The following is a 23,422-nucleotide window of genomic DNA, read 5'->3' as shown; positions in this document are numbered from 1 at the left end:
GTTTGAGTGACTTGGCATAGAAATGATCCTTCAGAGTTAAAGGTAACATCTGCCATGGTCGGAACATCTACACACATATGGATACCCCCTACAAGATCCCACTGGAACTTTTACAGACAATCTGAATAAGAAGAGAATTTGAGTTAACCCAGCACACAATGGAGTGATTACATCTTCCATTTGGTCTAGAAACTCCAAATGGAACTAATCAAGATGTCCCTGAATCATTATGTACAAGCATATTAGGCAAGCAATGTCCAGGTCTGAGGTTACAGCAGGCTCCGCTTCAGCAGGGAAGGAAGACGGAGCTATTGCTGGCCACGATCTCCTGCTGGAGGGAGTTACATTAGTCAGGTGGCAGTCGTAAGCCAATGATTGTTTCTCCCCAAACAGCACGTCGAGGGAGGGGGCGGGGCGCGACGGGCAGCGCGATGTGAGTGAAATCTCTGTCCCTTCTGCAGTGGCCGTGCGGATGGAGGAATCGGATACATGAATGCGGGGAGCGGGGTCACTGGTCAGTACTGCAGGGCAGGCAGCCAGCCATGCGGGCCGGATATTGTAGCCACGAATCTAAAAAACGGCCAAATATCGGTCGACCTCTAATACACACACACACACACACACACACATATTTTAGGGCTGGGGAAGTTAAAGATTAATTCCTTGATTAATCTTTAATTCTTTTGATCGATCAAAATTCTTGAAGTCACCGGACAGTCTGGACAGTGAGACTTACCCTGCTGGATGCAAGCAAACTGCACCCATTGGATTGAGGTACCTTTGCCTCTGTGGAGCAGGAGGATGCATCAGGGGAAGGGGGCAAATATATACATTGTTTTCCTGTCCTAGGCAGTTTTGTGCAGACAATTCTTGGTGTATCGGCAACATCTGTTCCGTGGGTAAGACTGTTCAGTTCTTCAGGGTATATTGTATTGACAATATACCCTGAAGAACTGAACAGTAAAATGCAATCATGTCTGCTTCCAGAAAATGTAAATACTCTGGTATGTCTGCGTGACTGGCTAAAGTGATGCCTACTTGCCTACTATAAAGTGACTGACAGTCAATATACTAGATAAGTTTTATAAATAAAGTTAAACTAGCTTTCTAAGTTTTTCTTAAAGTTTAATAAGAAAAAATTACTTACGTCAGTGCTAATATATATATATATATATATATATATATATATATATATATATATATATATATATATATATATATATATATATATATATATATATATATATATATATCTCACACACACACACACAGTTATATAATTTTCTTTTTTTTAAGCTAGTTTAGACGATTCTAGCAGGGCTTTGAAGTTTGGACATATTTATTTAATTTTTCATTTATTCTGGCCATTAAAATAAAAGTTGAAGTGTTAAATGTGCCTAGTGCGTTTGGCGTTTTTTTGGGCTTTTACCAGAGTTTAGGAGCACCAAAGTTTAGAGGAAGTCAAAGCTCCTCTCCTGAAGGCTGACAGAAAAAAAACGCCAAAAGCATTCAACCTTTATTTCAATAGCCAGACTAAATTAAAAATTAAATGAATAAATGAGTCCAAAACTTCTTAAACGCTGCTAGGCTCGTCTTAACTAGCTTAAAAAAAATTGAAAAAAAATATAACAACTTGCGTGAGTTTATAATGCTGGAGAAACAACATTTAAAATAAACCAGTGTGCATGAGGCATAAAAGTCTGACCAACGAAATAAACACCCAAGCGCTTGTCGCACCTAAAAAGAGTTTGCAAAAGACACGGCTTAGAAGTGTTTTTGAAGCTGCCTTTTTCTTGCCTGGAGAAATTAATTTACAAAAGCCCCAATGTGCATGAAGACATAGGAAGCCAATTCTAAAGCTGGAAGCACTCATGTGGTAATATACCCACATAACTCGGAATGGGCCCACATAGTTCCCTTTTTAAACAAGCTGAACTGAAGCACATACGTAGTTATGCTGGTAACATACACGGCATTAGAGTAATACAAGTAGCTAGACAAAACAGAGCATGTACAAAAATGAGGTCTACAGGTGAAACTGGAAAAAATTCGAATATCATGCAAAAGTTCATTTATTTCACTAAGGCAACTTAAAGGTGAAACTAATATATTAGACTCATTACATGCAAAGCAAGATATCTCAGGCTGCGATTTGTCATAATTGTGATGATTATGGCTTGCAGCTCATGAAAACCCCAAATCCACAATCTCAGAATATTATATGCCAGGGTTCAACAAAATCCGGGCACCCGGTCGCAATTGCGACTAGAATTAGCGACCTGGCGCCCGGGGAAGGAAGCATAGCCCTGCAAAAGGCCGCAATGTCGCGGGGGCGCACAGAGACACAGGATACCCCATCCTATGTCTCTGTGCGCCCCCACCTCCCCCGCCACGCGATCGCGTCGGGCCAGCCGGTAATTGAGGCTGCGGCTTTGCGGCCTTCTGCAGGCCTATGCTTCCTTCTGTGATCTGGCGGTGGTCGTTGGCATGACAAGTAAACCAGCAATGCTATGGAGCTTCCCCAGTGTTTTCTCTGCCATCTCCTTCCCTCCAATTAGAACCCCCAAACATTATAAATATTTTTTATTCTAACACCTTAGAGAATAAAATGGCGGTCATTGCAATACTTTGTCAAACCGTATGTGCGCAGCGGTCTTACAAGCGCACATTTTTTGGGAAAGAATACACTTTTTTTAATTAAAAAAATAAGACAACAGTAAAGTTAGCCCAATTTTTTTTATATTGTGAAAGATAATGTTACGCCGAGTAAATTGATACCCAACATGTCACGCTTCAAAACTGCGTCCACTCGTGAAATGGCGACAAACCTTTACCCTTTAAAATATCCATAGGCGACGTTTAAAAAAAATTCTACAGGTTGCATGTTCTGAAATACATGCAAAATTTGTCAAACCCTGTTATATGCAATCAATAAAACAAGGATTGTACATAGAACAATATCGGACCACTGGGAAGTATAAGCATGTGGCACTGCTGAGGTGTTATTGAAGCATCCTGCTCTTTCATAGCAGCCTTCAGCTCTTCTGCATTGTTCGGTCTCATGTCTCATCTTTCTTTTGGCAATGCCCCATAGATTCTCTATGGAGTTCTTTCTGCATCTACTTACCGGGATGTGGCACCATCATGGCTACCAAATTGGGCATTCAGATAAGAATTTAGGTTTAGAACAGCTGCTAAAAACACAGCGCTTATCAATCTGCCTGGTCATTTGTACACTATACCACATATCCACAACCTTCCATCCAATATAGACAAAGGTGCCAGGAAAACCTGCACCCAGATCCCACTGCCGCTGGATTATCCCCGTTACAAATCTGTACTGTTCATAAGAACAGCAAGCTGGCTATAAAGCTGAGATACACTAAAGGGGAAGTCTTTTCACCAGTGCCAATGGCATTTTCATTGTTGAACATATTGCAATAGAACTCCGGTCAATTTGTTTTGCCCTCACCGCATGGGTTAACCGTTTCGTTTTTATCTAGGGGATTGGAGAGCGGAGATATACTTACCTAATGCTCCGATCCTCCCAGCACAAGACTGGTCCCTGTAGCTCCTGTATACCCCTGCGGTCTTGTGCGATGGTACCGATCTGACATCATCACGCCCATAGACCTGCGCTGGATGTGCAGACATCCGAAACAGTCCACTGCTGCATCATGGGGGAACGTCGTTTGCCACTGAAATGGAGGATCAGGTGAGCTTTCTGGTCGTCTCTTGAATGTCCTAAAATGAGCAGTTAGCCCATGAAGTCCAGGCCCCGCATTGGGGTTGAGAGAATTGCCCGAAGTGTAGCTTTAATGCAAATCAAGACAATGTTTTTCCTGGGAGTGAAGATATTATATGAAGGCCAAGTTCAGCTTTTGGGAAAATAATAAATATATGCACATATTTTTTGCAAAGTACATTTTTCTATTTTTTCCAACAGGAGCCTGCAAAGCATTGTCCCCATGATCAGTAGTTCATCGTCAGGTTCCTCTGTACAGGTTGACAGTTTGAAAGATGCATAGATGGGCAGTTCATTCAGAACTACAAGTTGCCTGCCACAGTGGCACACAAATTCCTGTGAATGAATGACATGACTGTGCGGGTGGATCTCACATCTGTGACACTGGGTGTGGGGAAAGAAAAAAGCTATCCCCTCTAGCTGCTTACTTACATGAGTAAGGATGGCCATATATGTTACAATCTAATTGTATCATGCACAGCGTCCTGTAGCTCCCATTAAAGGGATGCAACCTACCACAGGTCTGACTCCAAGGTTAACGTGGTCAGGGATGGAAACTGTCAGGACTGCCCCCCCTTCTTCAGTCTCCTTTATTAATCTGAAAAGCAAGATTGAGCCATGGAAGGGAAAAGGAGGAATGAATGGTGCAACTAAATATTTACTACCCTGCACAGTAAGCTGGCTGATGAAGAGGGGGCACAGCATGGACCTTATTGTTGTATTGCTGCGCATTCTCTATAGGAGTAAGGTTGAAGCTGCCCTTGACCAAGCTGTATTGCCAGCACAAGAAAAGGGATATCAAAACCTGTGTGCTGCCTGACAAGATGTCTGGGTTAGAAAACTAGTTGAACAGATTTTTGTTAACAGGAAAATCAGCTTACACCTTTGTACTTCAGCTATGCTTTTAAAGTGGATGAAACTATGTGGATGACATTTAGCTTTCTCAAACACCACGTATGATTAGCTTTTTTTCCCCCTTTTAAATAGCTACAAAGTTGTTAGTCAGGTTCAAATGTACTTTTTCTGTAATGCTGAAGACATTTTATAGCTTTGCCAGGCCAAGAGTGTCAGAAAGATACACCAATATGTAGAGCTGCACAGGTAGCACAGACAGCCTAATACAGGGGTCTCAAACTAGTGGCCCTCCAGCTGTTGCAAAACTACAAGTCCCATCATGCCTCTGCCTGTGGGAGTTATGCTTGTAACGGTCAGCCTTGCAATGCATCATGGGACTTGTAGTTTAACAACAGCTGGAGGGCTGCCAGTTTGATACCCCTGGCCTAATACAGCCACCATGGAATGCGTAAACGTTGACTGTACAAAAAGTTATGAGAAATAGCCTGTTCTAGCAACATAATCCCATCCTAGATTTCAGAACGCATTTATAGGTGTTGGTTCCTCCATTTATATAGCTACAGGTGTGAATTGCTGTCACATCACCAGGTTAGAGATGTTCAGGGACAGCGGTTCCAATCTTTCACAGATGGACTCTTCCATGCTTCTTGTGAACCAGTTGTCCTCCATCCAAGATGTGCACCTCACTGTCCTTCCTGGAAAGAGGACCATCACAAGGTGGCTCCACAACTCTCATCCTGTTTTTGGACAATCAACATCTACACATGATTGGATTAAAAAGGAAATTTAATCCCCTTTCTTACAAACACACAGAAGCCCAGCAAATGCAGTGTTTGTCCTGGTGCAATATTCAGCTCCACTTTACCACACGAGGACCCACGTCCCTATCTTCCCTTCATACATCATTGGGAGTCATCTGACTTTTCCAGGTTCTTGCAGCCAGCCCACTAATAACATGTTGCAAGGTCTGCACTACTCTAGCCTGAGAATGTGGATATAACTCAGAAGGCTGCCGGAGAACATTAAACCTCATTCTCCCCAAGGGAGAATAAAGCAGGGGTTGGGCCAGAGTGAGGATAAAAAAAATAATATTGGAGTCTGCTTTTAGATTGTTAGGGGTGTCAAAAAATACCTAATTCTGACCACTTTCTTTCTATATGCCTTTGCATTAGCTGCATGTCATTGGTCAGCGTGGGATTCCTGATGGTGACAATGTTGGGACATGCCTGTATAATAATGGATAATTGAGGACGGGGCTTTGCGGCCTGGTGGAGTGCGATACACACTCCTATTTGCGAACTGGTGCCCTCGGTGGATGGTGCCTCCCTCACTCTGTCAGTGGAGCTGAAGCTGCCGGCGCCTCCTCCTCTGTTTACATCCAGTGAGGAGGAGGAGGAGCCAGAGGAACACACACACACACACACACACCAATGTATGTACACATCAGCGGCCGCGCTGTTCTGAGGTCTGTACACTCTATTAAGTAGATGGACATGTGCGGCAGGAGAGGGGTGCCTATGCTGATGGGGGGGTCTGCACTAAGGGGGGGTCTATACATACTGCACTAAAAGAGGATCCTATACTGATGGGGGGGGGGGGGGTCTGCACTAAGCTGGTGTGTATACTGCAGAGGTCTTTACTAAGGGAGAGTCTATACTGATGGGGGCTGTACCAAGGACGGTGTGTATACTGCGGGGTTCTGCACTAAGGGGGATTTCTATACTGATGGGGGTCTGCATTAAAGGGGGGTGTCTGCACTAAGAGGGGGGATTTTACACTAATGGGGGTCTGTTTATACTGCGGGGTTCTGCACTAAGGGGCATTCTATACTGGTGGGTGGTCTGCACTAAGAGGGGGGTCTGTACTGAGGGGGGACTATAGTTGCTGGAGAGGGGGGGGGGTGACACCAATTTTTTCTGCACCAGGTGACACCAACCCTAGTGACACCACTGTCAGAGCCACCTATCAGTGCCCATCAGCACAACCTATCAGTGCTTTTTAGCGCAGCCTCATCAACGTCGCCTAACGGTGCAGCCTATCAGTGCTCATAAGTGCCACCTAATTAGTGCAGCCTATCAATGCTCATCAGCGCAGCCTCATCAGTGCTAATTAGTTCCACCTGTCAGTGCCACCTCATCAGTGCCGCCTGTCAGTGCCCATAAGTGGCATCTAATCAGTGCAGCTCATCAGTATCGCCTTTCAGTACCTATCAGTGCGGTCTAATCAGTGCAGCTTATCAATGCCCATCAACGCAGTCTCATCAGGACCACCTGTCAGTGGCAATCAATACAGCAAACCAGTGCCCATAAGAGCAGCTTCATCAGTTCCACCTTATCTTTTTTACTTTTTTGGTATTTTTTCGCTTGGCACCAGGCCTGAGTAATTCATATTGCCTGACGCACCGGACATGCAGTTCTGGGCGCTGAACAGCCGATTTAAAAAAACTGGCTCCTAACTTTTTTTAGCTGGCTCCTAGATTCTAAGCAAATTTGTCAAGCCCTGATGTATGCTACCACCTTTTTAATCACAGGGCATCGGCTTTGAGAAAATGTATACTCGTATGTTTCGGCGTATAACGCGCACCCTAATTTTAAGGAGGGAAGTTTCAGGAAAAAAAACTTTCAACAGCCCTTTTACATTCCAAAGCCCCCCCTGCACATTACACAGACCAAAGCCCCCCCCCTGCACATTACACAGATCCCAGCAGATTACGTAGCCCCCCCTATATACTACACAGCATTTTCCCCCTGCACATTACACAGCCCCCTTGCACTCCCTCCTAGGTGTCTCCTGGGACAGCACTGCCAGCGTACTGTTAAGTTTAAAAAAAAAAAAAAGCACTGCCAGTCCCTTCTCATACATACTGCGTTCTTTTCGGCTGGTCACATGATCGCTCTCCTCTGATGTTTTCATGTGACCGCTCTCCTCCTCCAATCTGAAGCTACACTCGGAGGGGTAGGAGGAGCGAGAAGGAGAGCGGCCAAAAATAACGGAGTGAATGAGGTATTCGTGGGCTAGGACATTTACTACAACACTTCAAAGGATCCATGTGAAGGGACTCGCAGTCATTTTTTTAATCTTTATAGTATGCCAGCGGGCTGTCCCAGGACTAGGAGAGGTGGAACGGCCGGCATGACACCCCCCCCCCCCCATTGGTAAAAGAAAATGATATTGGCGTATAACACGCACCCACGATTCCCCCTGATTTTAAGAGGGAAAAAATACGGTAATTGTTTGGGACTCTTAAAGCGGGAGTTCACCCATTTGTAAAAAAAAATGTTTTATCCCCTTAGCTTCCTGCTCGTTCGGTCTAGGGGAATCGGCTATTTGTATTAAAATATGAGCAGTACTTACCCGTTTTCGAGCTGCATCTTCTTCCGTCGCTTCCGGGTATGGGTCTTCGGGAGCGGGCGTTCCTTCTTGAGTGACAGCCTTCCGAGAGGCTTCCGACGGTCGCATCCGTCGCGTCACTCGTAGCCGAAAGAAGCCGAACGTCGGTGCGGCTCTATACTGCGCACCGACGTTCGGCTTCTTTCGGAAAGTCGTGACGCGATGGATGCGACCGTCGGAAGCCTCTCGGAAGACTGTCAATCAAGAAGGAACGCCCATTCCCGAAGCCCATACCCGGAAGCGACGGAGAGGATGCATCTCGTAAACGGGTAAGTACTGCACATATTTTAAAATAAATAGCCGATTCCCCTAGTAAAAACGAGCAGGAATCTAAGGGGGAAAAGTGCCCTCTAAGGGTGAACCCCCGCTTTAAGTAACTTTCTTGCAAAAATTATCAACATTTTCACATATGTGAATAAAAGATAAATATTTGCTAGGGTTGTGAAGTGGTGAATATCATACAACATGCTGAAACAAGCTGTTAACACAGACCACCTCATTGTGGGAAAAACAGTCAATGTAATCATTGTTTTATTTTGGTTCTATTCACTTATGGATGTGGTTTAATTGTCAAATCCTCCTCCAGAATGAAATTCCAGAGCCATCATGCCTTGTAAGAGCGCAGAGTAACAACTTTCAGTTCTTCAGGAAACAAGACATGTCAGTTATCTGAAAGTCCTGGAAGATCTGGAAGTTGGGCGAGAGCCTCGGGAGATCTGGAAGTTGGGCGAGAGCCTCGGGAGATCTGGAAGTTGGGTGAAAGCTTAGCAGAAATCTGCAAACGTTTCATTAAAGAGAAACAGCAAATCTTCAGAATGTGCAATGATGCACAAGCACAGTTGTGGCCAATTAGGCAGGGCTGTGGAGTCGGTAGATAAATGTTCCGACTCCTCAGTTTTATGTACTTCCGACTCCCCGACTCCGACTCCTCTGTATTAATATGCAAATGTATTTTATACATTCCTTGAGGGAAAGAAACGCAACCTACCACAGGACTACTGGCTGGGAAGCCAACAGTCTACTGTATTGCACAGTTTAAGCAAAAGACAAACACAATGAAAACAATCAAGTGGCTGGATAGTAGCAGCAGGCATAAACATCAGGAACAGGATCTTTACCAGTTCAAAAATACAAACCACATTATTTGGTTGTTTTAGAACAAAAACAAAGCTTATCTATAATGAACCAAAAACAAAATCTGCAAAACCTAGAAATGGTTTATATTAATCTTGAAATGTAGTTATAGGCTTAGCAAATGCAAATCAATTCAATGTAGAGTTCTAAGGAAGAGAATTGCCTCTGCCAGATCCTCTTTCATAGAGGCTCTTAAGTCAGACTTTATTATTTTTAGGGCTGAAAATAATCTTTCGACACTGACTTGGGTGGGTGGCATTGCAGTAACTATTCTGGCCACATCACTAACGATCTCTGGATAAACAAGGATGGCTTCTTCAACAGTAAGTTTTGATGAGCGATCATACTTTTCAACTTCTTTTAGTGCTTTATAAAACTCCTGTTGGAATTTTTTTATTTGGACACTTACTGGTTCTCTAACATGCGTTCCCTGTAAAAGCAGAACACAACACTATGGAAAGTATAAGTATTGCAGCTCCCAATTGTGCGTTGCGTGCCATATTGTGAAGCACATGAAAAGCATGCTTCTTCACGGTCACTTAACGTGTTCGTTTTGCGGTTACGTGAGGCACTGCATGCATTGGTCTTTATTCTTACAGTAGAGAAGTCATTAATTATAACTTTTTGTGAATTGGGACATTTAAACTTGCTTTTTTTTTTTTTTTTATTCCAATCTAAATTTAGTAGGAGTCTGAGTCGGTGCATTGTTTGCCGACTCCAGGTACCCAAAATTTCCCCCGACTCCGACTCCACAGCCCTGCAATTAGGTACATAATTTCTCTAACTGGCTTGATTTAGGCCTATTTACTAACAATACAATGATATTCACAATGCCACAGAACTAATCAGCAAAACATTAACAGTAGCACAGGGCTAACTAAAACAAGTTAATGTCAGATGGAGCTATGGATTCATTACTATATACTGCTGCCCTTCTTACTAATGTATGAAATACCCCTGTCTGTGCTACCCCAATCAGCAACCCCTGGGTCACACTAATGTACATGGCCAGAGCAGTGGCGGCTGGTGCTCAAAATTTTTGGGGTGGCGCAAACAAACTGAAAAAAAAAAACGCAACATCAATTGCAGCTTCTGTGCCCAATTGCTGCCACTGCGCCCCTAAAACACAGCCACTGTGCCCATAAATTGCCGCTATACTGTCGTCCCCCATCAGATGACACCGGCACTTACCTGTCTCGGAGCGGGTCAGAGTGGGTCTCCCGCACGTCCTCCATGTCTTCTTCCGTCCTCTTTCAGGCGTCCAATCACAGCACCTGACGTTTCAGCCAATCAGGTGACCGGTAACCGACCCGGCAACCTGATTGGCTGAGAGGCGGATTCAGTGTTAGCAAAGCGAATTCCTTCGCTTTTCTAACACACAGCAGAGTGAAAAGCGAACGCCAAGCATGGCGCCCGCTGTCCACTTTTTTGGGTGCCTATGGCTCCAATCAGGCGTTTACAAAAAATACCCCCGCCAGTGTATTTCAGATGCCCGGCGCCTAACAAGGTGTGAGACACCTGACTAGGGGGGTGTCAGCAGCGACCATAGATAGATTTATGCAATTATGGAAATTATAACGGTGCAGGAGAGAGGGGGCGGCGCGCTCCTGTTCCCTTTAGGCTGCTTTCACATTGCAGCGTCGAGCAGCGGTGACGGTATAGCCGCGCTATTTGTAGCGCGGCTATACCATCGTGTTTACCGCGATATTCGGGCGCTAGCGGTGAGGTTTTAACCCCCGCTAGCGGCCGAAAAAGGGTTAATACCGCCCGCAATTACCGCGCTTTCCCATTGATTTCAATGGGAAGGCGCGGTATAGGAGCGGTGAACACACCGCTCCTATACCACGGTAAAGATGCAGCTAGCAGAACTTTTGGAGCGCTCCTGCTAGCGCACCGCTTCAGTGTGAAAGCCTTCGGGCTTTCACATTGAAGACTACAGGGCATGATTTTTCATGCGGTATAGCAGCGCTATTTTTAGCGCTGTACCGCATGAAAAACGCCCCAATGTGAAAGGGGCCTTAAGTATAACATGGTGTGTCAAAGAAATTAAGACAAATGTAGAATAAGCAATTATGAGCACGCCCCATTGAGCAATACCTAATGGTTCCCTGCATACAAACACACAGGGTAGACTCCTAAAGATCTCAGAAAAATCATGATAAGGCCAGGTTTAGAAATTTCACCTCAGACAAATTTATTTGAACAATACAGCAGAACGGGCAATGTTGATCTAAGCATGGAATACTTGTCCAAGCACTGCCTTAGTGTAGAAGAGCAGTAGTGTTGAGTGCAGGCATTGTATCCTGGTTCTTTCACTTACTTCCTTTCCCTTATCTCCACTGCACTATAAAGCAAAGATATAGCCAATTATGTACAAAGTTACAATCAGATACCAATGTTTCAACACACCTAATTATGGCTCCAAGTAATATAAATTAAGATGTTTATGGAGTGGTGTGTTTGATCACTGTAGGATACAATGTACAAAACTCCTATTAAAAAAAAAAAAAAAAAAAAAAACAGTGAGAAACAAGAAAAAGGGCTGAACTGCAAAAACATCACTTTGTGTTTGTACATGAATGATAAAAGAAAGTCTATTTGCTAAAATAACCGAGAAGTGGATTATGGGTGGTGGCCTGTAAAGGTGAGGGCTCACATTACTTGCAATACAAGAAATGGGTTCTCCGCAGTGCTCTGGTTGTAGATCACTGGTTTGGGCAGGGGAGGGTTTGAAAGGATCATCTGCTTGGAGGTTGGGAATGCACAAGATCAGCCCTGAAGTGGGGTTGGGATGTTCAAAATATTCGCCAACAATTGTAGTTAGGCTTGGATCACACTAATACAATGTGATTTCAAGTCCAAGTATGTGCTGTGACTTGTTTGCAACTTTGATGCCTCTTTACTTATTGAAGTCAAATCAGCATTAGATTAGCAGCAATTTCTAGGCGTCTGATCAGTTTTTTAGTTTTATTTTAAAGGATACGTTCGCGTTTAGAAGCGTGTCACACCCCTCAGGGTGAAATATGTAACATGATCCTATCCACTGACCTCCCACAGCCAGCGCTCCCTGCTCTGTGACAACGGACAGGCAATCTTCTCCCCGCACCTGCTGTCACAATTTGAAAACAGAGTGGCTGTGCAAGGCTCCATCCACATCATTAATTTACAGTTTCCTGTGCCTGAATAGACAAGTACCATCAGTTACTGCAGTTGACAGCTTATACCGTATTTTCCGGCGTATAAGACGACTTTTTGCATTCAAAATCATGCCCCAAAAGTCGGGGGTCGTCTTATACACCGGGTACCTGTTGTCAGACGGCAGCCATCCATTATTCAAAAGCCGCGCCTCCACCTCTGACTGTTCCGTGATTTGCGGAACACTAATTTTCCCAGCAGAGCCTCTGTTCAGGGTTCCGCCTATCACGGATGCCTTCTCATCCTCATCCGTGATAGGCGGAACACTGAAGAGAGGCTCTGCTGGGAAAATTAGTGTTCTGCCTATCACGGAACAGCTTAAAGCGGTAGTTCACCCACAATCCCATGATGTTACCATCGAGACAGGCATTGTAGCGCGAGCTACAGTATGCCTGTCCCGATTTTTTTAACCCCGTACTCACCTCGTAGTCGTCCATCGTAGATTCCGGCTCCCGCGGGGAATGGGCGTGCCTATGGAGAGGGAGGATGATTGACGGCCGGCCCTGGCACGTCACTCTCCCCGAAGACAGCCGGAGTAGGTCTCGGCTCTTCACGGCGCGTGCGCACAGGCTATGCGCACGCGTCGTGAAGACCAAGCCTATTTCGGCTATTTCCGGAGAAGCGTGACGCGCCAGAGCCGGCCGTCAATCATCCTCCGTCTCCAGAGGCACGCCCATTCCCCGGTATCTTCGATGGACGACTACAAGGTGAGTATGGGGGGAAAAAATTCGGGACAGGCATACTGTAGCTCGCGCTACAGTGCCTGATTTAAAGGTAAAAGAAAAAATTTTTTTTTTTTTCCTGTCGATAGGGTGAACCCCCGCTTTAAGGAGGAGGCGCGGCTTTTGAATAATGGAATCGCCGCCGTCTGACATACTCTGCAAACAGGAGAAGGTAGGGAGATCGTCGAGGCAGGGAATGGAATGGCACAGTGAGGCATGTATAGATGGCACAGTGAGGCATGTATAGATGGCACATTGAGGGGACGTCTTTATACAGTGAGTATATCCCAAAACCCAAATTTTAGCAGGAAAATTAAGGGGTCGTCTTTTACGCCCAGTCGTCTTATACGCCGGCAAATAGTGTTGGTGAGCGCTCTCCTATCTACCTGCCATTCAGTAAATTACCTGATCTTCCTGCTATTTAGTAACTGTCTGGCCATATTGGAACGAGTAGAAAATGTAGTGAGCATCTGCAGGATCCAGGCAGATGGGTGCAAGGCTTTATAGGATGCAATGTAAAAAACAGGGTGTATAAAAATCAATGATAAAAAAATAAAAATAAAATATAAAAAGATTTTTGGGATTTTTATTATTTTAATAAAATGTTTTTGGAGTAAAAATGTATATTATGTTATTCATCATGAAATGGACCTTAGTTATGTAGCATGAGGCTTTATATTCTGCAATATTTACTTATTTGGTTAACTCATTCAATCTCTGCAAGCTGTGATAATGTATCAATGCAGTGATACATTCACACAATTTCACAATAACTATGAGATAAAACAAAGTTCAGGAATAATCTTTTGTCCCATTGTTTTGCAAATCTGTGTACACTACAAACTGTATGATTGAATTGGTTCTGATATAGCCGTTTTACTAAACCGACAGCTTATTATTCTAAATAGGAAACCTTCATTTTGTTTGCAATTATAAACCACTTGCCGACCAGCCATCGCAGTTTTACTGCAGCAGAATGGCTAGGCAAAACGACGTTCCCTTATTTTGCCTCGCCTTTTGGCCACTAGGGGCGTGTGCCTGCAGTGTGTACACAGAGCCGATGCGAGTGCCCGGCGGGCGTGATGACAGACGGACACCCACGATCGCTCATGACAGCGAGAACCGGAATCTGTGTGTAAACACAGATCCTGGTTCTCTTAGGGTAGAGAAGACTGATCGTGTGTTCATACAATGTATGAACACCGATCTCTCCCATCCCTCCTAGAGTTAGAACACACCCAGGGAACACATTTAACCCCTTGATCGCCCCTTAGTGTTAACCCCTTCCCTGCCAGTGACATTTATACAGTAATCAGTGCATTTTTATAGCACTAAGGGTGAGGTTGCCACCCTATTCATTGCAGCAGGACATCATAGATGTGCAACTTTCAGGGGTCACCCTTCCTTCATCACACACAGAGGAGTGGCGTTCGATAGTTGGTATATACGATGGTAAGGCATCAACTACATTTCTGTTTCCACCAAGAAAACTCATAATCCGATCGTTCAAACTACAATCAAACTCACAGAGTTTACCATTTACTAGAGATGCACCGAAATTTTTCCTGCCAAAACATATTGGATGAAAATGGTGTTATCAGCATTTTGCACATAAGAGAAAAATGTGCTGAAAACACACGATTTTACCGCAATTTTGCTGTGCTTATGGTGTGTTTTTCATATGTCATGTGACTTAAAAACGTAACAAAGGTGTGTTATTGAGGATTTTTAACACCATAATGGAAGTGCAATAGACCAGTGTGAAGACAGACATAAAAATTAAAAGGATACATTTTTTATTAATTCCATGATATTCATTTAACCACTTGGTTACTGGGCACTTAAACCCCCCTCCTGTACAGACCAATTTTCAGAGCTGATGCACTTTGAATGACAATTGTGCGGACATACAACACTGTACCCAAATTATTATTATTTTTTTCATTCACACAAATAGAGCTTTCTTTTGATGGTATTTAATCACCACTGGAGTTTTTATTATTTGCTAAACAAACCAAAAAAATGGAAAAATGTTGAAAAACAAATCACGTTTCATATTTTGTTATAGAATTTTGCAAACGGGTAATTTTTCTCCTTCATTGATATGCGCTAATGAGGCGGCACTGATAGGCTGCACTGGTGGGCACTGATATGTGGCGCTGGTGGGCAAAGATGAGCTGGAGGCAGCCCCTCTGTCAGCTTTTTTTCTCCTCATGCTATCAGCGTGAGGAGAAAAATAGCCACTTACTGGCTCTGTTTACATCACATGATCAGCTGTCGTTGGCTGACAGCTGATCACGTAGCAAGGGGTCGGGATCGACCCTTACTCCGATCGACAAAGCAAGCCATTGGCGCCCTGCAGGGGGCGCATAGGCCGCTCGAGCATGGGAGGATGTCTATTGCTGGCCTCCCAGCAAAGTAGGTCCCCGTGCTGTAGCCATCATTCAGCTATAGAGCGGATCTGAAGCGGTTAAATTCATGATATTATAAAAAAAGTCTAATACAATACAATTATGTATAAAAATGTATATCATTTTTTTTAAATCTGTAATTTTTGGATTTTCGGCACCAAAATTTCCCATTCGGTGCACCTTTATCATTTACACCTGACAGCCCTAAAGTTGTTTGTTCAAATCGCAACCACGGCACTACCTGCATAGAGTTTCTCATGCCTGCGTGGGTTTCCTCCACTTAGTTAGCCGTCGTTATCTACTGGTCAAATACAGGACCGGGAATTCATGATCCCAAGTCCACACTGATCCTTGTTCGGTGTTTCTATGTACCCCCATCTTCACAGTCACCTCATCTGTCTTCCATATGGAACTACTCTAATTCAGTCCAACAAATTATGACCGTACTCACTCCTGCTTCTTACCTCTGGCGAAGGTGCTAAACTGGAAACGTGTCGGGCACCAGGGATTACCACTTACTAGAGAGTAACAGTGTCATTGTAGTTATAAATGTATCCTTGTACATTTTTGTTTGCCTTGTTTGTTACATGCATACCACACATGATGGTCCATGCTTTATTATTTGATCATTGTTATCTGATCTACCTTTTTATGCAATAAATTATTATTTTTCTAACGCAATTCAGTGTTTGTGGCCTTCAAAGTCCCATTTAAAGCAGAGGTTCGGACGATTTCTTTTTTTAAAAGCCAGCAGCTACAAATACGGCAGCTGCTGACTTTTAAAAAATGGACACTTACCTGCCCGGCGCGCCCACGATGTCAGCAGCCAAGGCTGAGCAATCGCTCTGTCCTCGGCTGCTTCCACCTCCATCCCCGGTGAAGGAATCAGGAAGTGAAGCCTTGCAGCTTTACTGCCCGATTCCCTACTGCGCATGCGCGAGGATCGCGGCACACCATCATTGGTCCCCGCTCTCTCCTGAGAACAGTGTTTCCCAGAAGACAGCGCGGGGTGGTGATGTCACAGGCTGTAAAATTTTTCAGGAGAGGTTTTTAAACATCATGTGTACATTAAGCCTAACAGAAGACAGTTATTGGATTTATTCTTTTCTCCTCAAGCTGCCAAAAAAAATAAAAAAATAAAAAAGGATTAGGAGGCTGCGCCAGGTTCCGATGATGTACAACTAGGCCCATCCCCCTCCTCCATTATTGAATGGAGCGACATGCGTGGCTCCTGGACATCACATATTCCAGGAGGCACTGACATCGTTCTCCTAGGTCAGGATGAAACTCCACTTTAAGATCAGCCAAAGAGCCGGAAAAAAAATAAAATGTTAAGATGTTTTGTAACTACATTTCCCATGATGCTCATGCACTCTGTAGTGTAGTTGAGCATCATGGGAAATGTAGTCCCAAAACATCTGGGGTGCCAAAGTTCGCCATTACTGACCTAGGCAGGCGAATCGGGCAAGTGGGCAGAAACAAAAAAAAGAACTCAATATATGTGCAGCGGATTGTGGTAGGGATGCAAAGGAATCGAGTGAATGGAATGGGTGAAGATCTGCTTTAACTGGCCCTAAAATGTGTGTAAAGCTGCCCATTGATGGATCAAAATTCCAAATGGGCTTGATGGATATTTTTGCTTAGATCAGTGCTGATCTGTGTATTCCGATGACGGTCCCCACCGTATAAATCAAAAGCGGAGCAGGGGAGGATTCTCCCATCCATCCCCAATGCAATGATGGATGGAGGAAACTTTATTTTTTTTATTTTTTTGGGGCTCTGTGGGTTGTAAAGAATTGTTTTTTATTTTCTAAAAAGGTTCCTTTAAGCTAGTGCATTGTTGGTTCACTTACCTTTTCTTTCAATTTCCCTTCTAAAAAAATAGTTTTTTTTGTCTGAATTTCTCCCTTCCTGTTCCTCCTCAGTAAGCTGTTCTGGCTGACTAACCCCCAGCTAGAACGGCTCAGATGATGGGGGCAAGCTTACTGAGGAGAAACAGGAAGTGAGAAACTCAGACAAAGAAAAAAAACATTTAGAAGGGAAATCGAAGGAAAAGGTAAGTGAACCAACAATGCACTAGCTTAAAGAGGAAGTAAACCCTCTCTTAAAAAAAAAAAAAAAAAAACAACCCTGCAAGACAAAGGCATAACGAGCTAGTATTCATAGCATACTAGCTCATTATGAAATACTTACCCATGAACGAAGCCCCCTGCAGCGGCCCTCGGACACCTCCTGGTATCGCTGCTCCGGCGCTGTGACTGGCCGGAGCAGTGATGATGTCACTCCCGCGCATGGGAGCCGTCACTAACAGCATGATGCCGTTAGTAGCGGCACGCTCCGTGCGCCTGCGAGACTTTTTTTTTTTTTTTTTTTTTTTTTTTTTAAAGCCTATGGCGTGTGTAACACACCCAAAAACTTCACCCGGTGCAGAAAAAATGTGCACACACATAAAGAGTGGTCACAAAAACGTGCAGACGGGTGCAACGTCAAGTGGTCCTCCTGTGAAAAAGGACCCAAACCCTGATCCCCTGGGGCGTTGGGCTCCAGACGGTGACTGAGGTACTATGGACCGAGCAACCGAAGCCGACACGGACCCAACTTCCTTAGAGGGTCTGCCGCCGACCAATGGCTATCAATCTATCCAGGTAAAGTGAACTCCTGCGCTGTCTAAAATAAGGGGAGCAAGGAAAGGGGACAAAAAACAGGGGTTCTGCTGCAAATATAAAGAAGGTCTACCTCAATAGACAAGAAGTGATATATATATATATATATATATATATATATATATATATATATATATATATATATAAACAAGTGAAAATATTGCGCTATACAGTGGTATACAAAATGAATATAAATATATATAGATATACATATATGTATAGGTGAATGAAAGATACAGAACGTGAAGGTGACACTTAAATGACAGTGAGTAACAGTGTTGAACAGTCCCTGTTCAGGGACACAACGCAAAAGGTCCAGAGAAACAAAGATCCAGCCGTATAAAGATACAGTTCATCAACACTTGATCCAATTGATGCAGCGATTATTTATTAATATTTTTTAAGTTTACATCGCTGCATCGATTGGATCAAGTGTTGATGAACTGTATCTTTATACGGCTGGATCTTTGTTTCTCTGGACCTTTTGCGTTGTGTCCCTGAACAGGGACTGTTCAACACTGTTACTCACTGTCATTAAAGTGTCACCTTCACGTTCTGTATCTTTCATTCACCTATACATATATGTATATCTATATATATTTATATTCATTTTGTATACCACTGTATAGCGCAATATTTTCACTTGTTTGATTGATTGATATATATATATATCCAGCCTAGCCAATCAACGGGCAGGCTGGGAACCGAAGAGGATCACGTGGATGCGCGCGGGACTTTCGAGGGGTCAGATAAGTAAAACGGGGGTTCGGGGGGGGGGGCGTTTTACCGTCGGATGTTTTTTCACTTTAATGCATAGGATGCATTAAAGTGAAAAAACATTTACCTTTACAACCCCTTTAATCTAGGCTTACCTGTAAGTCAAAGTGGTCTGTAAGGGCCCTTTCACACGGGCGGATCAGTAATGATCCGCCTCCGTGTGTCCGCTTTGCTCAGCGGGGATCCTCCGTAAAATCCCCGCTGAGCCGTCGGCTGACAGTGACCGCTGTGCAGGGACCGCCCTGCCTTTCCTCCGCTCTCCCATATGAGGGGGAATCGGATGAACACGGACCGTATGTCCATGTTCACCCGATCAGATAGACGGAAGAAAAATAGGATTTTCTTCCGTCCGAAAAGGCGGAGCTTTGCGGAGGCGGGTGATTACGGGTGTCACCCGCAAACACATAGGGACCAATGTATGTCCCGTTTTCATCCGCAACGGATGGATGAAAATGCGGTCCGCACATGTGAAAGGGGCCTAAGGGTTTAACAACCACTTTAAAGGAACCTATTTAGAAAATAAAAAAAAATAAACCTTTAATGATCCATTTGTGGCCAGCTAGGGAACTTAGATTGTAAGCTCCTCGAGGACAGGAAGTGATGTGAATGTACAATATGTAAAATGCTGTGTAACTTGTTGGGGAGATAGAAATAAGTACCTGCAATAAATAAAATAACCAAAACATTGCAGTTCTGCCAACTGATTGATAAACAATGGAAGCTTCTCCATCCCAGGCTAACGATTCCGCTTGATTCAGTTTCAGCGATTAATCGAAGGTCAGAAGGGAAGTTATGACTATTCAATCATTGTGATCGAATTGCACGGCCACTGGGAAATAAAATCTAAGTTTGTATGCCCATCATAAAGTGACAGAAACAAGCAGTATAGAACATGTAGATGGGATAAATGTTGTACTGTGCAGAAGGGAAATGTCACAGAGTGGGGGGGGGGGGGAGAGAAATCACGTGACTGCTCGTGGAAGTTGAGAAGAGTTTACAGTGACACATGTATTGGGGGGACACACAGGGCACCCCTCAGCGCTGTCCCCCTCAGGTGTCTATGCAGCCACTAGTGCCCCGCCTACCTGTTGCAGCACTGTGTTCTCATACAATGTACAGAGCCCCCTCACCTGCTAATGACAGCCCGTCTCTCCTCTGGACAGTTCTACACACCGCTCTGCCCGACCTCCTACACTCTGTGTCCGGCTGGCTGAAGATGACAACTCTGGGACAAACTCCTCCAGTAACACCCGGAAGTAAAGCCGCTCTCTGAGCCTGTCTTGCTGGCGGTTCTCTCTCTATGATCCGGAACACTGTTGGAAAAAGGAGGAGAGAAACACGTCATCTCCCACTAACACGTCCTGGCCGTCGGTCTGGCTCACATGGGTGCTCGCCCTCTGCTGGCTGGAGTGCGCACTGCATATAGTATAATACAGTACATATCTGGGAGGGGTCAGGTAATGCAAGCACTGTTCCAGCTTTCCATCATTGAGCTTGGATTTATTTTCTAACTGGTTTTCACTTCTATAATAAAAATGTATTTCTGTCCTTCCATTATCTTTATTAATAATAAAATAAAAACTGCACTTAGTGTTAGACGACAAAAAAATGTAAAAAGAAATAACAGCAGCACTCTCTGGTGTAAAGTATGATAATACCAATTGTTGGTGCCCCCCCCCCCCCAAAAAAAAAATAGCTTTTACTCTGGTAACACTCTACTAATGTGGCTGCAATCAGGAACTGTGTTGATGGCTGCATTTAGCTCCGATGTGACTTAAAATCAGCAACATTTTTGCTGTTTGCACTGGTATCATACTTGCCAACTGTCCCGTTTTTAAAGGGACAGTCCCGTTATTTGGGACCTAGTCCCAGCTAATTTAGCCTGCCGGGACTTGTCCCGGCTATTGTCAGGGTACTAGCTCCATCTCTGACAGATTCCCGCACATGCCCAGTAGAATGACATTTCGGCGCTTGCCTGTGCGTGGTTTGCGCGCACGCATGCGCGGTACGGCAGCGCGCCGTGTGCGTGGAAGCGCGCACGTGCACGTATGCGGCAACCCTGGGGCCAATCAGAGGCCGGACATTCCTATTTAAACCAGCAGCCTTCCCTGAACAGGTTGCTGGTTTGTCTTCAGCTCCTATGTGTTTACCTGTTGCCGTACCTGCCTGTTTTGACCCGGAATTCCTGACGACTCTCCTCTCACCTGGAACCTCTGACCCTTTGGCTAACGTTACCTGGATTGCTGTTGTCTCCTGCCCCTTGACCTTGGCTTGCTCTCATGGACTCCCTCTGAACTCTCCTGCCCTTGACCCTCGGCTTGTGACTCGGATTTGCCCTCATCTCCTGTGGACCCTACCAGACTCACCTACCAGTTCCTGCCTGACCAACGCTTGTTTCCAGTCTTCTGTACCTGCCCTGCTTCTGTCAGCTGCACCAAGTCTTCCTGCCAGCTCCCGGGGCCGGTGCCTCCTTGTGCCGTCCCTCCTCTGTCCCAACTCCAGGGAGTGGTCTGCACAGGGTCGCAAAGGTGAGCCGCCCTCAGCATCTCGGTCTCGGTGAGTACAGGTTCTGACAGTACAAACCAGCCAGATGTCTGAGACCGACAGGGCGCGCTCACCCTTTGAGACGCTGTGCCAACAGGTCTCCGCCTTAACAGAGGCAGTCCAGAAGCTTCAGGAAGGCTACCTCCAGATTGATGGCCGCCTCCAACAACTGGCCGGTTCCCCAGGTCCATCCACTGCGGCCCTAGCCTCTTCACCCGGACCTTCTGCTGCCCAAGCTCCTGCAAGCCCTGCCATGATGGGGAGTAATCCCGAACCCCGGGTCTCCATGCCCGAGCGATTCTCAGGCGACCGCCGGAAATATCGGGCTTTCAAGAATGCCTGTTCCCTTTACCTGGCCTTGCAACCTAGAACTTTTGCGACCGAAGCTGTTAAGGTTGGATTCGTAATCTCTCTCCTTTCTGAGGAGCCTCAAGCATGGGCACACTCCTTAATGGAACAACGCAGTCCAATACTTGACTCTATGGACACCTTCTTCACCCACATGGGGAAATTATACGATGACCCCCTACGTGCAGCCACCGCAGAGGGTACTCTGCACAGCTTAAATCAAGGGAGACGGCCGGTGGAAGACTACACCACCGAATTTAGAAAGTGGTCTGCTGACACAGGCTGGAATGAGTTGGCCCTCAGGTACCAATACCGCCAGGGCCTCTCTGAGAACCTAAAGGATGAGCTTGCAAGGTCGGCCCCCCCCTGCCTCTCTGGAGGATTTAATCCAAACCGCCACTCAGCTGGATAGGCGCCTTCGAGAACGTCGTTCGGAGAGGTTCCAGTCCAACCGGCCTAACTGGGTTCCACCAAGATATGCTCCAGTACCTCCGCCTCACCCAGCTCCACCAAACACCTCATTACCCGACCCAGAGCCGATGCAGCTTGGTATAGTACGGGCCCCTCTGACTCCAGAAGAAAGACTCCGGAGGCGTCAATCTAACCTCTGTCTGTACTGCGGAGCCGCCGGACACTTTTTGCGCACTTGCCCAGTAAGGCCTTGTAAGTCGAAACCTCCATCTGCTATCAATTTCCCTGTTACCAGTTTGCCTCAGACTTATGTTATCCTCTTTCTTTCCCTACAGCTCCCGGAAGGGGCAACACGTCTGCCGGCGATAATTGATTCCGGGGCCTGCAGCTGCTTCTTGGACTCATCCTTGGCCCAAAAGCTGCGTATCCCCTGCCGTACCAAGGATTTTCAGCTGCAAGTTCATCTGGCTGATGGCTCTCTTCCCCGTTCCGGATTGATTACCCAGGAAACCCTTCCTCTTTGTGCCATCTCAGATTCTGGGCACCGGGAGTTCCTCTGTTTGGACTTGATCCCGTCCCCCATGTTCCCTATCATTCTGGGTCTCCCTTGGCTACAAGTTCATCTGCCCTGCATTGATTGGCTCAAGAAAGAAGTCAGCTTCCCTTCCACCTACTGTTCCCAGCACTGTCTCGCACCCGCTCCAGTCGCCTGCTCCACGCTAGCTACTCCACCTGAAGACCTACAGCATGTTCCTCCAACCTACCTAGACTTCAAGGATGTCTTTGACAAAAAACAAGCCGATTGTCTCCCACCACATCGGTCATATGACTGCCCCATTGACCTCTTGCCCGGATCTGAAATTCCCTTTGGGCGCATATTCCCCTTGTCAGAGACTGAGTTGAAGACCCTCAAGGTCTATATTGAAGAAAATTTAAGTAAGAAGTTCATCCGTCCCTCCTCCTCGCCAGCGGGGGCGGGGATCTTCTTTGTCGAGAAAAAAGATGGATCGCTTAGACCCTGCATTGATTATAGGGAGTTAAACAAAATTACCATCAAGAACCGGTACCCGCTGCCTCTAATCCCCGAGCTCTTTCAAAGGTTCCGATCAGCTCAGGTTTTTTCTAAATTGGACCTCCGGGGCGCCTACAATTTGGTCCGAATAAGGGCAGGAGATGAGTGGAAGACTGCGTTCAGGTCCAGATTCGGGCACTTCGAGTATTTGGTCA

General features: G+C 45.3%; 1 protein-coding gene across 3 annotated transcripts in view; it reads right to left on the bottom strand.

Annotated features, from left to right (window-relative positions):
- Positions 1–20,240, bottom strand: part of ARFIP1 (ADP ribosylation factor interacting protein 1) — a 140,036-nt gene extending 119,796 nt beyond the window's left edge. For 2 of the 3 annotated variants that reach the window (XM_040331914.1, XM_040331915.1), the window contains exon 1: positions 20,023–20,240. The gene's annotated coding sequence lies outside the window, so the exon portion shown is untranslated. The remainder of the gene's footprint in view (positions 1–20,022) is intronic. The other variant, XM_040331916.1, reaches the window with a different exon arrangement.
- Between the last annotated feature and the right edge of the window lie 3,182 nt (positions 20,241–23,422).

This window comes from Rana temporaria, chromosome 1, assembly GCF_905171775.1.
Source record: "Rana temporaria chromosome 1, aRanTem1.1, whole genome shotgun sequence".
Taxonomy (NCBI): domain Eukaryota; kingdom Metazoa; phylum Chordata; class Amphibia; order Anura; family Ranidae; genus Rana; species Rana temporaria.
The sequence above is the reverse complement of the archived record's forward strand: the minus strand, read 5'-3'. Positions and strand labels throughout refer to the sequence as shown.